This window comes from Scyliorhinus torazame, chromosome 4 (assembly GCF_047496885.1).
Source record: "Scyliorhinus torazame isolate Kashiwa2021f chromosome 4, sScyTor2.1, whole genome shotgun sequence".
NCBI classification, from domain to species: domain Eukaryota; kingdom Metazoa; phylum Chordata; class Chondrichthyes; order Carcharhiniformes; family Scyliorhinidae; genus Scyliorhinus; species Scyliorhinus torazame.
This window is the reverse complement of record NC_092710.1, coordinates 368,899,175-368,914,435: the sequence shown is the minus strand read 5'-3', so window position 1 is coordinate 368,914,435 and position 15,261 is coordinate 368,899,175. Positions and strand designations below refer to the sequence as shown.

At 49.6% G+C, this 15,261-nt stretch overlaps 1 protein-coding gene across 3 annotated transcripts in view; it reads left to right on the top strand.

Annotated features, from left to right (window-relative positions):
• slc29a1b (solute carrier family 29 member 1b) overlaps positions 1 to 15,261 on the top strand; it is a 607,754-nt gene that overhangs the window by 132,535 nt on the left and 459,958 nt on the right. For all 3 annotated transcript variants that reach the window (XM_072500346.1, XM_072500344.1, XM_072500345.1), the window contains exon 2: positions 9,962 to 10,071. The gene's annotated coding sequence lies outside the window, so the exon portion shown is untranslated. The remainder of the gene's footprint in view (positions 1 to 9,961; positions 10,072 to 15,261) is intronic.

Sequence of the window (15,261 nt, the reverse complement as noted above, 5' to 3'; positions counted from 1 at the left end):
ACCCTGAATAAACAGTGACTCTGTACAGTTACACAGTGAGTGATCCTCATCCTGCTGAATAAACAGTGACTCTGTACAGTTACACAGTGAGTGATCCTCACCCTGAATAAACAGTGACTCTGTACAGTTACACAGTGAGTGATCCTCATCCTGCTGAATAAACACTGACACTGTACAGTTACACAGTGAGTGATCCTCACCCTGAATAAACAGTGACTCTGTACAGTTACACAGTGAGTGACCCTCACCCTGAATAAACAGTGACTCTGTACAGTTACACAGTGAGTGACCCTCATCCTGCTGAATAAACAGTGACTCTATACAGTTACACAGTGAGTGATCCTCACCCTGAATAAACAGTGACTCTGTACAGTTACACAGTGAGTGACCCTCACCCTGCTGAATAAACAGTGACTCTACAGTTACACAGTGAGTGATCCTCACCCTGAATAAACAGTGACTCTGTACAGTTACACAGTGAGTGGTCCTCACCCTGCTGAATAAACAGTGACTCTGTACAGTTACACAGTGAGTGATCCTCATCCTGCTGAAGAAACAGTGACTCTGTACAGTTACACAGTGAGTGATCCTCACCCTGCTGAATAAACAGTGACTCTGTACAGTTACACAGTGAGTGACCCTGACCCTGAATAAACAGTGACTCTGTACAGTTACACAGTGAGTGACCCTGACCCTGAATAAACAGTGACTCTGTACAGTTACAGTGAGTGATCCTCACTCTGCTGAATAAACAGTGACTCTGTACAGTTACACAGTGAGTGATCCTCACCCTGCTGAATAAACAGTGACTCTGTACAGTTACACAGTGAGTGATCCTCACCCTGCTGAATAAACAGTGACTCTGTACAGTTACACAGTGAGTGATCCTCACCCTGAATAAACAGTGACTCTGCACAGTTACACAGTGAGTGACCCTGACCCTGAATAAACAGTGACTCTGTACAGTTACACAGTGAGTGACCCTCACCCTGAATAAACAGTGACTCTGTACAGTTACACAGTGAGTGATCCTCATCCTGCTGAAGAAACAGTGACTCTGTACAGTTACACAGTGAGTGATCCTCACCCTGCTGAATAAACAGTGACTCTGTACAGTTACACAGTGAGTGATTCTCACCCTGCTGAATAAACAGTGATTCTGTACAGTTACACAGTGAGTGACCCTGACCCTGAATAAACAGTGACTCTGTACAGTTACACAGTGAGTGACCCTGACCCTGAATAAACAGTGTCTCTGTACAGTTACACAGTGAGTGACCCTCACCCTGCTGAATAAACAGTGACTCTGCACAGTTACACAGTGAGTGATCCTCGCCCTGCTGAATAAACAGTGACTCTGTACAGTTACAGTGAGTGACCCTGACCCTGAATAAACAGTGTCTCTGTACAGTTACACAGTGAGTGACCCTCACCCTGCTGAATAAACAGTGACTCTGTACAGTTACACAGTGAGTGACCCTGACCCTGAATAAACAGTGTCTCTGTACAGTTACACAGTGAGTGACCCTCACCCTGCTGAATAAACAGTGACTCTGTACAGTTACACAGTGAGTGATCCTCGCCCTGCTGAATAAACAGTGACTGTACAGTTACACAGTGAGTGATCCTCACCCTGCTGAATAAACAGTGACTCTGTACAGTTACACAGTGAGTGATCCTCACCCTGAATAAACAGTGACTCTGTACAGTTACACAGTGAGTGACCCTGACCCTGAATAAACAGTGACTCTGCACAGTTACACAGTGAGTGATCCTCACCCTGCTGAATAAACAGTGACTGCACAGTTACACAGTGAGTGATCCTCACCCTGCTGAATAAACAGTGACTCTGCACAGTTACACAGTGAGTGATCCTCACCCTGCTGAATAAACAGTGACTCTGTACAGTTACACAGTGAGTGATCCTCACCCTGAATAAACAGTGACTCTGTACAGTTACACAGTGAGTGACCCTGACCCTGAATAAACAGTGACTCTGTACAGTTACACAGTGAGTGACCCTGACCCTGAATAAACAGTGACTCTGTACAGTTACACAGTGAGTGACCCTGACCCTGAATAAACAGTGACTCTGTACAGTTACACAGTGAGTGATCCTCACCCTGCTGAATAAACAGTGACTCTGTACAGTTACACAGTGAGTGATCCTCACCCTGCTGAATAAACAGTGACTCTGTACAGTTACACAGTGAGTGACCCTGACCCTGAATAAACAGTGACTCTGTACAGTTACACAGTGAGTGATCCTCACCCTGCTGAATAAACAGTGACTCTACAGTTACACAGTGAGTGATCATCACCCTGAATAAACAGTGACTGCACAGTTACACAGTGAGTGATCCTCACCCTGCTGAATAAACAGTGACTCTGTACAGTTACACAGTGAGTGATCCTCACCCTGCTGAATAAACAGTGACTCTGTACAGTTACACAGTGAGTGATCATCACCCTGAATAAACAGTGACTCTGTACAGTTACACAGTGAGTGATCCTCACCCTGAATAAACAGTGACTCTGTACAGTTACACAGTGAGTGATCCTCACCCTGAATAAACAGTGACTCTGTACATTTACAGTGAGTGACCCTCACCCTGCTGAATAAACAGTGACTCTGTACAGTTACACAGTGAGTGATCCTCACCCTGAATAAACAGTGACTCTGTACAGTTACACAGTGAGTGATTCTCACCCTGAATAAACAGTGACTCTGTACAGTTACACAGTGAGTGACCCTCACCCTGAATAAACAGTGACTCTGTACAGTTACACAGTGAGTGATCCTCACCCTGAATAAACAGTGACTCTGTACAGTTACACAGTGAGTGATCCTCACCCTGCTGAATAAACAGTGACTCTGTACAGTTACACAGCGAGTGATCCTCACCCTGCTGAATAAACAGTGACTCTGTACAGTTACACAGTGAGTGATCCTCACCCTGCTGAATAAACAGTGACTCTGTACAGTTACACAGTGAGTGATCCTCACCCTGCTGAATAAACAGTGACTCTGTACAGTTACACAGTGAGTGACCCTCACCCTGCTGAATAAACAGTGACTCTGCACAGTTACACAGTGAGTGATCCTCACCCTGCTGAATAAACAGTGACTCTGTACAGTTACACAGTGAGTGATCATCACCCTGAATAAACAGTGACTCTGTACAGTTACACAGTGAGTGATCATCACCCTGAATAAACAGCGACTCTGTACAGTTACACAGTGAGTGACCCTGACCCTGAATAAACAGTGACTCTGTACAGTTACACAGTGAGTGACCCTGACCCTGAATAAACAGTGACTCTGTACAGTTACACAGTGAGTGATCCTCACCCTGAATAAACAGTGACTCTGTACAGTTACACAGTGAGTGATCCTCACCCTGCTGAATAAACAGTGTCTCTGTACAGTTACACAGTGAGTGATCCTCACCCTGCTGAATAAACAGTGACTCTGTACAGTTACACAGTGAGTGACCCTGACCCTGAATAAACGGTGACTCTGTACAGTTACACAGTGAGTGATCCTCACCCTGCTGAATAAACAGTGACTCTGTACAGTTACACAGTGAGTGACCCTCACCCTGCTGAATAAACAGTGACTCTGTACAGTTACACAGTGAGTGACCCTCACCCTGCTGAATAAACAGTGACTCTGTACAGTTACACAGTGAGTGATCCTCACCCTGCTGAATAAACAGTGACTGCACAGTTACACAGTGAGTGATCCTCACCCTGCTGAATAAACAGTGACTCTGTACAGTGACACAGTGAGTGATCCTCACCCTGCTGAATAAACAGTGACTCTGTACAGTTACACAGTCAGTGATCCTCACCCTGCTGAATAAACAGTGACTCTGTACAGTTACACAGTGAGTGACCTGACCCTGAATAAACGGTGACTCTGTACAGTTACACAGTGAGTGACCCTGACCCTGCTGAATAAACAGTGACTGCACAGTTACACAGTGAGTGATCCTCACCCTGCTGAATAAACAGTGACTCTGTACAGTTACACAGTGAGTGACCCTGACCCTGCTGAATAAACAGTGACTGCACAGTTACACAGTGAGTGACCCTGACCCTGAATAAACGGTGACTCTGTACAGTTACACAGTGAGTGATCCTCACCCTGCTGAATAAACAGTGACTCTGTACAGTTACACAGTGAGTGACCCTCACCCTGCTGAATAAACAGTGACTCTGTACAGTTACACAGTGAGTGACCCTCACCCTGAATAAACGGTGACTCTGTACAGTTACACAGTGAGTGATCCTCACCCTGCTGAATAAACAGTGACTCTGTACAGTTACCCAGTGAGTGATCGTCACCCTGCTGAATAAACAGTGACTCTGTACAGTTACACAGTGAGTGACCCTCATCCTGCTGAATAAACAGTGACTCTGTACAGTTACACAGTGAGTGACCGTCACCCTGAATAAACAGAGACTCTGTACAGTTACACAGTGAGTGATCCTCACCCTGCTGAATAAACAGTGACTCTGTACAGTTACACAGTGAGTGATCATCACCCTGAATAAACAGTGACTCTGTACAGTTACACAGTGAGTGATCCTCACCCTGCTGAATAAACAGTGACTCTGTACAGTTACACAGTGAGTGACCCTGACCCTGAATAAACAGTGACTCTGTACAGTTACACAGTGAGTGATCCTCACCCTGCTGAATAAACAGTGACTCTGTACAGTTACACAGTGAGTGACCCTCATCCTGCTGAATAAACAGTGACTCTGTACAGTTACACAGAGTGATCCTCACCCTGAATAAACAGTGACTCTGTACAGTTACACAGTGAGTGACCCTGACCCTGAATAAACAGTGACTCTGTACAGTTACACAGTGAGTGATCCTCACCCTGCTGAATAAACAGTGACTCTGTACAGTTACACAGTGAGTGATCCTGACCCTGAATAAACAGTGACTCTGTACAGTTACACAGTGAGTGATCATCACCCTGAATAAACAGTGACTCTGTACAGTTACACAGTGAGTGACCCTCACCCTGAATAAACAGTGACTCTGTACAGTTACACAGTGAGTGATCCTCACCCTGCTGAATAAACAGTGACTCTGTACAGTTACACAGTGAGTGATCCTGACCCTGAATAAACAGTGACTCTGTACAGTTACACAGTGAGTGATCATCACCCTGAATAAACAGTGACTCTGTACAGTTACACAGTGAGTGACCCTCATCCTGCTGAATAAACAGTGACTCTGTACAGTTACACAGTGAGTGACCCTCATCCTGCTGAATAAACAGTGACTCTGTACAGTTACACAGTGAGTGATCCTCACCCTGAATAAACAGTGACTCTGTAAAGTTACACAGTGAGTGACCCTGACCCTGAATAAACAGTGACTCTGTACAGTTACACAGTGAGTGACCCTGACCCTGAATAAACAGTGACTCTGTACAGTTACACAGTGAGTGATCCTCACCCTGCTGAATAAACAGTGACTCTGTACAGTTACACAGTGAGTGATCCTCACCCTGCTGAATAAACAGTGACTCTGTACAGTTACACAGTGAGTGATCCTCACCCTGTTGAATAAACAGTGACTCTGTACAGTTACACAGTGAGTGATCCTCACCCTGAATAAACAGTGACTCTGTACAGTTACACAGTGAGTGATCCTCACCCTGAATAAACAGTGACTCTGTACAGTTACACAGTGAGTGATCCTCATCCTGCTGAATAAACAGTGACTCTGTACAGTTACACAGTGAGTGATCCTCACCCTGAATAAACAGTGACTCTGTACAGTTACACAGTGAGTGATCCTCATCCTGCTGAATAAACACTGACACTGTACAGTTACACAGTGAGTGATCCTCACCCTGAATAAACAGTGACTCTGTACAGTTACACAGTGAGTGACCCTCACCCTGAATAAACAGTGACTCTGTACAGTTACACAGTGAGTGACCCTCATCCTGCTGAATAAACAGTGACTCTATACAGTTACACAGTGAGTGATCCTCACCCTGAATAAACAGTGACTCTGTACAGTTACACAGTGAGTGATCATCACCCTGAATAAACAGTGACTCTGTACAGTTACACAGTGAGTGATCGTCACCCTGCTGAATAAACAGTGACTCTATACAGTTACACAGTGAGTGATCCTCACCCTGCTGAATAAACAGTGACTCTGTACAGTGACACAGTGAGTGATCCTCACCCTGCTGAATAAACAGTGACTCTGTACAGTTACACAGTCAGTGATCCTCACCCTGCTGAATAAACAGTGACTCTGTACAGTTACACAGTGAGTGACCTGACCCTGAATAAACAGTGACTCTGCACAGTTACACAGTGAGTGATCCTCACCCTGAATAAACAGTGACTCTGTACAGTTACACAGTGAGTGATCATCACCCTGAATAAACAGTGACTCTGTACAGTTACACAGTGAGTGATCGTCACCCTGCTGAATAAACAGTGACTCTATACAGTTACACAGTGAGTGATCCTCACCCTGCTGAATAAACAGTGACTCTGTACAGTGACACAGTGAGTGATCCTCACCCTGCTGAATAAACAGTGACTCTGTACAGTTACACAGTCAGTGATCCTCACCCTGCTGAATAAACAGTGACTCTGTACAGTTACACAGTGAGTGACCTGACCCTGAATAAACGGTGACTCTGTACAGTTACACAGTGAGTGATCCTCACCCTGCTGAATAAACAGTGACTGCACAGTTACACAGTGAGTGATCCTCACCCTGCTGAATAAACAGTGACTCTGTACAGTTACACAGTGAGTGACCCTGACCCTGCTGAATAAACAGTGACTCTGCACAGTTACACAGTGAGTGACCCTGACCCTGAATAAACAGTGACTCTGTACAGTTACACAGTGAGTGACCCTGACCCTGAATAAACAGTGACTCTGTACAGTTACACAGTGAGTGACCCTGACCCTGAATAAACAGTGACTCTGTACAGTTACACAGTGAGTGACCCTCACCCTGAATAAACAGTGACTCTGTACAGTTACACAGTGAGTGACCCTCACCCTGCTGAATAAACAGTGACTCTGTACAGTTACACAGTGAGTGATCCTCACCCTGAATAAACAGTGACTCTGTACAGTTACACAGTGAGTGACCCTGACCCTGAATAAACAGTGACTCTGTACAGTTACACAGTGAGTGACCCTCACCCTGAATAAACAGTGACTCTGTACAGTTACACAGTGAGTGATCCTCACCCTGAATAAACAGTGACTCTGTACAGTTACACAGTGAGTGACCCTGACCCTGAATAAACAGTGACTCTGTACAGTTACACAGTGAGTGACCCTGACCCTGAATAAACAGTGACTCTGTACAGTTACACAGTGAGTGATCCTCACCCTGCTGAATAAACAGTGACTCTGTACAGTTACACAGTGAGTGACCCTCACCCTGCTGAATAAACAGTGACTCTGTACAGTTACACAGTGAGTGATCCTCACCCTGAATAAACAGTGACTCTGTACAGTTACACAGTGAGTGACCCTGACCCTGAATAAACAGTGACTCTGTACAGTTACACAGTGAGTGACCCTGACCCTGAATAAACAGTGACTCTGTACAGTTACACAGTGAGTGATCCTCACCCTGCTGAATAAACAGTGACTCTGTACAGTTACACAGTGAGTGACCCTGACCCTGAATAAACAGTGACTCTGTACAGTTACACAGTGAGTGACCCTGACCCTGCTGAATAAACAGTGACTCTGTACAGTTACACAGTGAGTGATCCTCACCCTGCTGAATAAACAGTGACTCTGCACAGTTACACAGTGAGTGACCCTCAGCCTGCTGAATAAACAGTGACTCTGTACAGTTACACAGTGAGTGACCCTCACCCTGCTGAATAAACAGTGACTCTGTACAGTTGCACAGTGAGTGACCCTGACCCTGAATAAACAGTGACTCTGTACAGTTACACAGTGAGTGATCCTCACCCTGCTGAATAAACAGTGACTCTGTACAGTTACACAGTGAGTGACCCTGACCCTGAATAAACAGTGACTCTGTACAGTTACACAGTGAGTGACCCTGACCCTGAATAAACAGTGACTCTGTACAGTTACACAGTGAGTGACCCTGACCCTGAATAAACAGTGACTCTGTACAGTTACACAGTGAGTGACCCTCACCCTGAATAAACAGTGACTCTGTACAGTTACACAGTGAGTGATCCTCACCCTGCTGAATAAACAGTGACTCTGTACAGTTACACAGTGAGTGACCCTGACCCTGAATAAACAGTGACTCTGTACAGTTACACAGTGAGTGACCCTGACCCTGAATAAACAGTGACTCTGTACAGTTACACAGTGAGTGATCCTCACCCTGCTGAATAAACAGTGACTCTGTACAGTTACACAGTGAGTGATCCTCACCCTGAATAAACAGTGACTCTGTACAGTTACACAGTGAGTGACCCTCACCCTGCTGAATAAACAGTGACTCTGTACAGTTACACAGTGAGTGACCCTCACCCTGAATAAACAGTGACTCTGTACAGTTACACAGTGAGTGACCCTCACCCTGCTGAATAAACAGTGACTCTACAGTTACACAGTGAGTGATCCTCACCCTGAATAAACAGTGACTCTGTACAGTTACACAGTGAGTGATCCTCACCCTGAATAAACAGTGACTCTGTACAGTTACACAGTGAGTGATCCTCACCCTGCTGAATAAACAGTGACTCTGCACAGTTACACAGTGAGTGACCCTCACCCAGAATAAACAGTGACTCTGTACAGTTACACAGTGAGTGATCCTCACCCTGAATAAACAGTGACTCTGTACAGTTACACAGTGAGTGATCCTCACCCTGCTGAATAAACAGTGACTCTGTACAGTTACACAGTGAGTGATCCTCACCCTGCTGAATAAACAGTGACTCTGTACAGTTACACAGTGAGTGATCCTCACCCTGAATAAACAGTGACTCTGTACAGTTACACAGTGAGTGATCCTCACCCTGAATAAACAGTGACTCTGTACAGTTACACAGTGAGTGATCCTCACCCTGCTGAATAAACAGTGACTCTGTACAGTTACACAGTGAGTGATCCTCACCCTGCTGAATAAACAGTGACTCTGCACAGTTACACAGTGAGTGATCCTCACCCTGCTGAATAAACAGTGACTCTGCACAGTTACACAGTGAGTGATCCTCACCCTGCTGAATAAACAGTGACTCTGCACAGTTACACAGTGAGTGACCCTGACCCTGAATAAACAGTGACTCTGTACAGTTACACAGTGAGTGACCCTGACCCTGAATAAACAGTGACTCTGTACAGTTACACAGTGAGTGATCCTCACCCTGAATAAACAGTGACTCTGTACAGTTACACAGTGAGTGGTCCTCACCCTGCTGAATAAACAGTGACTCTGTACAGTTACACAGTGAGTGATCCTCACCCTGAATAAACAGTGACTCCGTAGTTACACAGTGAGTGATCCTCACCCTGAATAAACAGTGACTCTGTACAGTTACACAGTGAGTGACCCTGACCCTGAATAAACAGTGACTCTGTACAGTTACACAGTGAGTGACCCTGACCCTGAATAAACAGTGACTCTGTACAGTTACACAGTGAGTGACCCTGACCCTGAATAAACAGTGACTCTGTACAGTTACACAGTGAGTGAGCCTGACCCTGAACCAATAGTGGCTGTGCGCAGTGACACCGGGACTCTGGGTGGCCACTGTCTGGGCTAGCTTGGTTTTCTGGCCATGGGGCTGCATGCTCGGACCCCCTACCTTCCCTGACTGATCAGAATTGTGACACGGTGTTGAAGACAGATCTGTAAACTGATCTGCTCCCAGACTCGTGCTTCATGCTCGATAGGGTGCGTGGAAAGCGGGTGCCTCCCTGCTAACTCACTGTCGTCTCTTCGCAGAGGCAGCTTCTGGAGACGGCGATATCAAGCTGGGTGTTGTTTTTGAACATTCTCTCCAAGAGCCTGCACACAGTGGAACCAGTGAGAGGGCAACTCCTTCGCAAACACAGGTCAGTGTGTGATCCTCACCAGGCTGCATTTCGAACATGCATCAGGAAAGGTTTTTCACGCATTTAGAGGTCCGGGTCTGGAATATACTATCCGGAACTGGATTGCAATCTGTGAAAGAATAATGTGCAAGGTTACGGAGATGGAATGGGCTGCCACATGAAGTACATTGCTCAAACGGAGAGACAATGCTCACATAAGGGGCTGAATGGTGAACATATTGCTTTGATATTGAGGGATTGCCGCACTGTCAGAGGGTCAGTACTGAGGGAGTGATGCACTGTCAGAGTGTCAGTACTGAGGGAGTGCTGCACTGTCAGAGGGTCAGTACTGAGGGAGTGCTGCACTGTCAGAGGGTCAGTACTGAGGGAGAGCTGCACTGTCAGAGGGTCAGTACTGAGGGAGTGCTGCACTGTCAGAGGGTCAGTACTGAGGGAGAGCCGCACTGTCAGAGTGTCAGTACTGAGGGAGTGCTGCACTGTCAGAGGGTCAGTACTGAGGGAGTGCTACACTGTCAGAGGGTCAGTACTGAGGGAGTGCTACACTGTCAGAGGGTCAGTACTGAGGGAGTGCTGCACTGTCGGAGGGTCAGTACTGAGGGAGTGCCGCACTGTCGGAGGGTCAGTACTGAGGGAGTGCTGCACTGTCAGAGGGTCAGTACTGAGGGATTGCTGCACTGTCAGAGGGTCAGTACTGAGGGAGTGCTGCTCTGTCAGAGGGTCAGTACTGAGGGAGTGCTGCACTGTCAGAGGGTCAGTACTGAGGGAGTGCTGCACTGTCAGAGGGTCAGTAATGAGGGAGTGCTGCACTGTCAGAAAGTCAGTACTGAGGGAGTGCTGCACTGTCAGAGGGTCAGTACTGAGGGAGTGCTGCACTGTCAGAGAGTCAGTACTGAGGGAGTGCTGCACTGTCAGAGGGTCAGTACTGAAGGAGTGCCGCACTGTCAGAGGGTCAGTACTGAGGGAGTGCCGCGCTGTCAGAGGGTCAGTACTGAGGGAGTGCTGCACTGTCAGAGGGTCAGTACTGTGGGAGAGCTGCACTGTCAGAGGGTCAGTACTGAGGGAGTGCCGCACTCTCAGAGGGTCAGCACTGAGGGAGTGCCGCACTGTCAGAGGGTCAGTGCTGAGGGAGTGCCGCACTGTCAGAGGGTCAGTACTGAGGGAGAGCTGCACTGTCAGAGGGTCAGTACTGAGGGAGTGCCGCACAGTCAGAGGGTCAGTACTGAGGGAGTGCCGCACTGTCAGAGGGTCAGTACTGAGGGAGCGCTGTACTGTCAGAGGGTCAGTACTGAGGGAGTGCCGCACTGTCAGAGGGTCAGTACTGAGGGAGTGCAGCACAGTCAGAGGGTCAGTACTGAGAGAATGCTGCACTGTCAGAGGGTCAGTACTGAGGGAGTGCCGCACTGTCAGAGGGTCAGTACTGAGGGAGTGCTGCACTGTCAGAGGGTCAGTACTGAGGGAGAGCCGCACTGTCAGAGGGTCAGTACTGAGGGAGTGCTGCACTGTCAGAGGGTCAGTACTGAGGGAGAGCCGCACTGTCAGAGGGTCAGTACTGAGGGAGTGCTGCACTGTCAGAGGGTCAGTACTGAGGGAGTGCAGCACAGTCAGAGGGTCAGTACTGAGGGAATGCTGCACTGTCAGAGGGTCAGTACTGAGGGAGTGCTGCACTGTCAGAGAATCAGTACTGAGGGAGTGCTACACTGTCAGAGGGTCAGTACTGAGGGATTGACGCACTGTCAGAGGGTCAGTACTGAGGGAGCGCTACACTGTCAGAGGGTCAGTACTGATGGAGTGCCGCACTGTCAGAGGGTCAGTACTGAGGGAGTGCCGCACTGTCAGGTGGTCAGTACTGAGGGAGTGCCGCACTGTCAGAGGGTCAGTACTGAGGGAGTGCTGCACTGTCAGAGGGTCAGTACTGAGGGAGTGCCCCACTGTCAGAGGGTCAGTACTGAGGGAGTGCTGCACTGTCAGAGGGTCAGTACTGAGGGAGTGCTGCACTGTCAGAGGGTCAGTACTGAGGGAGTGCTGCACTGTCAGAGGGTCAGTACTGAGGGCGTGCTGCACTGTCAGAGGGTCAGTACTGAGGGAGTGCTGCACTGTCAGAAAGTCAGTACTGAGGGAGTGCTGCACTGTCAGAGGGTCAGTACTGAGGGAGTGCTGCACTGTCAGAGAGTCAGTACTGAGGGAGTGCTGCACTGTCAGAGGGTCAGTACTGAAGGAGTGCCGCGCTGTCAGAGGGTCAGTACTGATGGAGTGCTGCACTGTCAGAGGGTCAGTACTGTGGGAGAGCTGCACTGTCAGAGGGTCAGTACTGAGGGAGTGCCGCACTCTCAGAGGGTCAGCACTGAGGGAGTGCCGCACTGTCAGAGGGTCAGTGCTGAGGGAGAGCTGCACTGTCAGAGGGTCAGTACTGAGGGAGTGCCGCACAGTCAGAGGGTCAGTACTGAGGGAGTGCCGCACTGTCAGAGGGTCAGTACTGAGGGAGCGCTGTACTGTCAGAGGGTCAGTACTGAGGGAGTGCCGCACTGTCAGAGGGTCAGTACTGAGGGAGTGCAGCACAGTCAGAGGGTCAGTACTGAGGGAATGCTGCACTGTCAGAGGGTCAGTACTGAGGGAGTGCTGCACTGTCAGAGAATCAGTACTGAGGGAGTGCTACACTGTCAGAGGGTCAGTACTGAGGGATTGACGCACTGTCAGAGGGTCAGTACTGAGGGAGTGCCGCACTGTCAGAGGGTCAGTACTGAGGGAGTGCCGCACTGTCAGTACTGAGGGAGTGCCGCACTGTCAGAGGGTCAGTACTGAGGGAGTGCTGCACTGTCAGAGGGTCAGTACTGAGGGAGTGCCCCACTGTCAGAGGGTCAGTACTGAGGGAGTGCTGCACTGTCAGAGGGTCAGTACTGAGGGAGTGCCGCAGTATCAGAGGGTCAGTACAGAGGGAGTGCTGCACTGTCAGAGGGTCAGTAATGAGGGAGTGCCGCGCTGTCAGAGGGTCAGTACTGATGGAGTGCTGCACTGTCAGAGGGTCAGTACTGTGGGAGAGCTGCACTGTCAGAGGGTCAGTACTGAGGGAGTGCCGCACTCTCAGAGGGTCAGCACTGAGGGAGTGCCGCACTGTCAGAGGGTCAGTACTGAGGGAGAGCTACACTGTCAGAGGGTCAGTACTGAGGGAGTGCAGCACAGTCAGAGGGTCAGTACTGAGGGAGTGCCGCACTGTCAGAGGGTCAGTACTGAGGGAGCGCTGTACTGTCAGAGGGTCAGTACTGAGGGAGTGCCGCACTGTCAGAGGGTCAGTACTGAGGGAGTGCAGCACAGTCAGAGGGTCAGTACTGAGGGAATGCTGCACTGTCAGAGGGTCAGTACTGAGGGAGTGCTGCACTGTCAGAGAATCAGTACTGAGGGAGTGCTACACTGTCAGAGGGTCAGTACTGAGGGAGTGCCGCACTGTCAGTACTGAGGGAGTGCCGCACTGTCAGAGGGTCAGTACTGAGGGAGTGCTGCACTGTCAGAGGGTCAGTACTGAGGGAGTGCCCCACTGTCAGAGGGTCAGTACTGAGGGAGTGCTGCACTGTCAGAGGGTCAGTACTGAGGGAGTGCCGCAGTATCAGAGGGTCAGTACAGAGGGAGTGCTGCACTGTCAGAGGGTCAGTAATGAGGGAGTGCCGCACTGTCAGAGGGTCAGTACTGAGGGAGTGCTGCACTGTCAGAGGGTCAGTACTGAGGGAGTGCCGCACTGTCAGAGGGTCAGTACTGAGGGAGTGCTGCACTGTCAGAGGGTCAGTACTGAGGGAGAGCCACACTGTCAGAGGGTCAGTACTGAGGGAGCACCGCACTGTCAGAGGGTCAGTACTGAGGGAGTGCTGCACTGTCAGAGGGTCAGTACTGAGGGAGTGCTGCACTGTCAGAGGGTCAGTACTGAGGGAGTGCCGCACTGTCAGGCAGTCAGTACTGAGGGAGTGCTGCACTGTCAGAGGGTCAGTACTGAGGGAGAGCCACACTGTCAGAGGGTCAGTACTGAGGGAGCACCGCACTGTCAGAGGGTCAGTACTGAGGGAGTGCTGCACTGTCAGAGGGTCAGTACTGAGGGAGTGCCACACTGTCAGAGGGTCAGTACTGAGGGAGTGCCGCACTGTCAGAGGGTCAGTACTGAGGGAGAGCCACACTGTCAGAGGGTCAGTACTGAGTGAGTGCTGCACTGTCAGAGGGTCAGTACTGAGGGAGTGCCGCAGTATCAGAGGGTCAGTACAGAGGGAGTGCTGCACTGTCAGAGGGTCAGTACTGAGGGAGTGCCGCACTGTCAGAGGGTCAGTACTGAGGGAGTGCTGCACTGTCAGAGGGTCAGTACTGAGGGTGTGCCGCACTGTCAGAGGGTCAGTACTGAGGGAGTGCTGCACTGTCAGAGGGTCAGTACTGAGGGAGTGCTGCACTGTCAGAGGGTCAGTACTGAGGGAGTACTGCACTGTCAGAGGGTCAGTACTGAGGGAGAGCTGCTCTGTCAGAGGGTCAGTACTGAGGGAGTGCTACACTGTCAGAGGGTCAGTACTGAGGGATTGACGCACTGTCAGAGGGTCAGTACTGAGGGAGCGCTACACTGTCAGAGGGTCAGTACTGAGGGAGTGCTGCACTGTCAGAGGGTCAGTACTGAGGGAGTACTGCACTGTCAGAGGGTCAGTACTGAGGGAGAGCTGCTCTGTCAGAGGGTCAGTACTGAGGGAGTGCTACACTGTCAGAGGGTCAGTACTGAGGGATTGACGCACTGTCAGAGGGTCAGTACTGAGGGAGCGCTACACTGTCAGAGGGTCAGTACTGATGGAGTGCCGCACTGTCAGAGGGTCAGTACTGAGGGAGTGCCGCACTGTCAGGTGGTCAGTACTGAGGGAGTGCCGCACTGTCAGAGGGTCAGTACTGAGGGAGTGCTGCACTGTCAGAGGGTCAGTACTGAGGGAGTGCCCCACTGTCAGAGGGTCAGTACTGAGGGAGTGCTGCACTGTCAGAGGGTCAGTACTGAGGGAGTGCTGCACTGTCAGAGGGTCAGTACTGAGGGAGTGCTGCACTGTCAGAGGGTCAGTACTGAGGGCGTGCTGCACTGTCAGAGGGTCAGTACTGAGGGAGTGCTGCACTGTCAGAAAGTCAGTACTGAGGGAGTGCTGCACTGTCAGAGGGTCAGTACTGAGGGAGTGCTGCACTGTCAGAGAG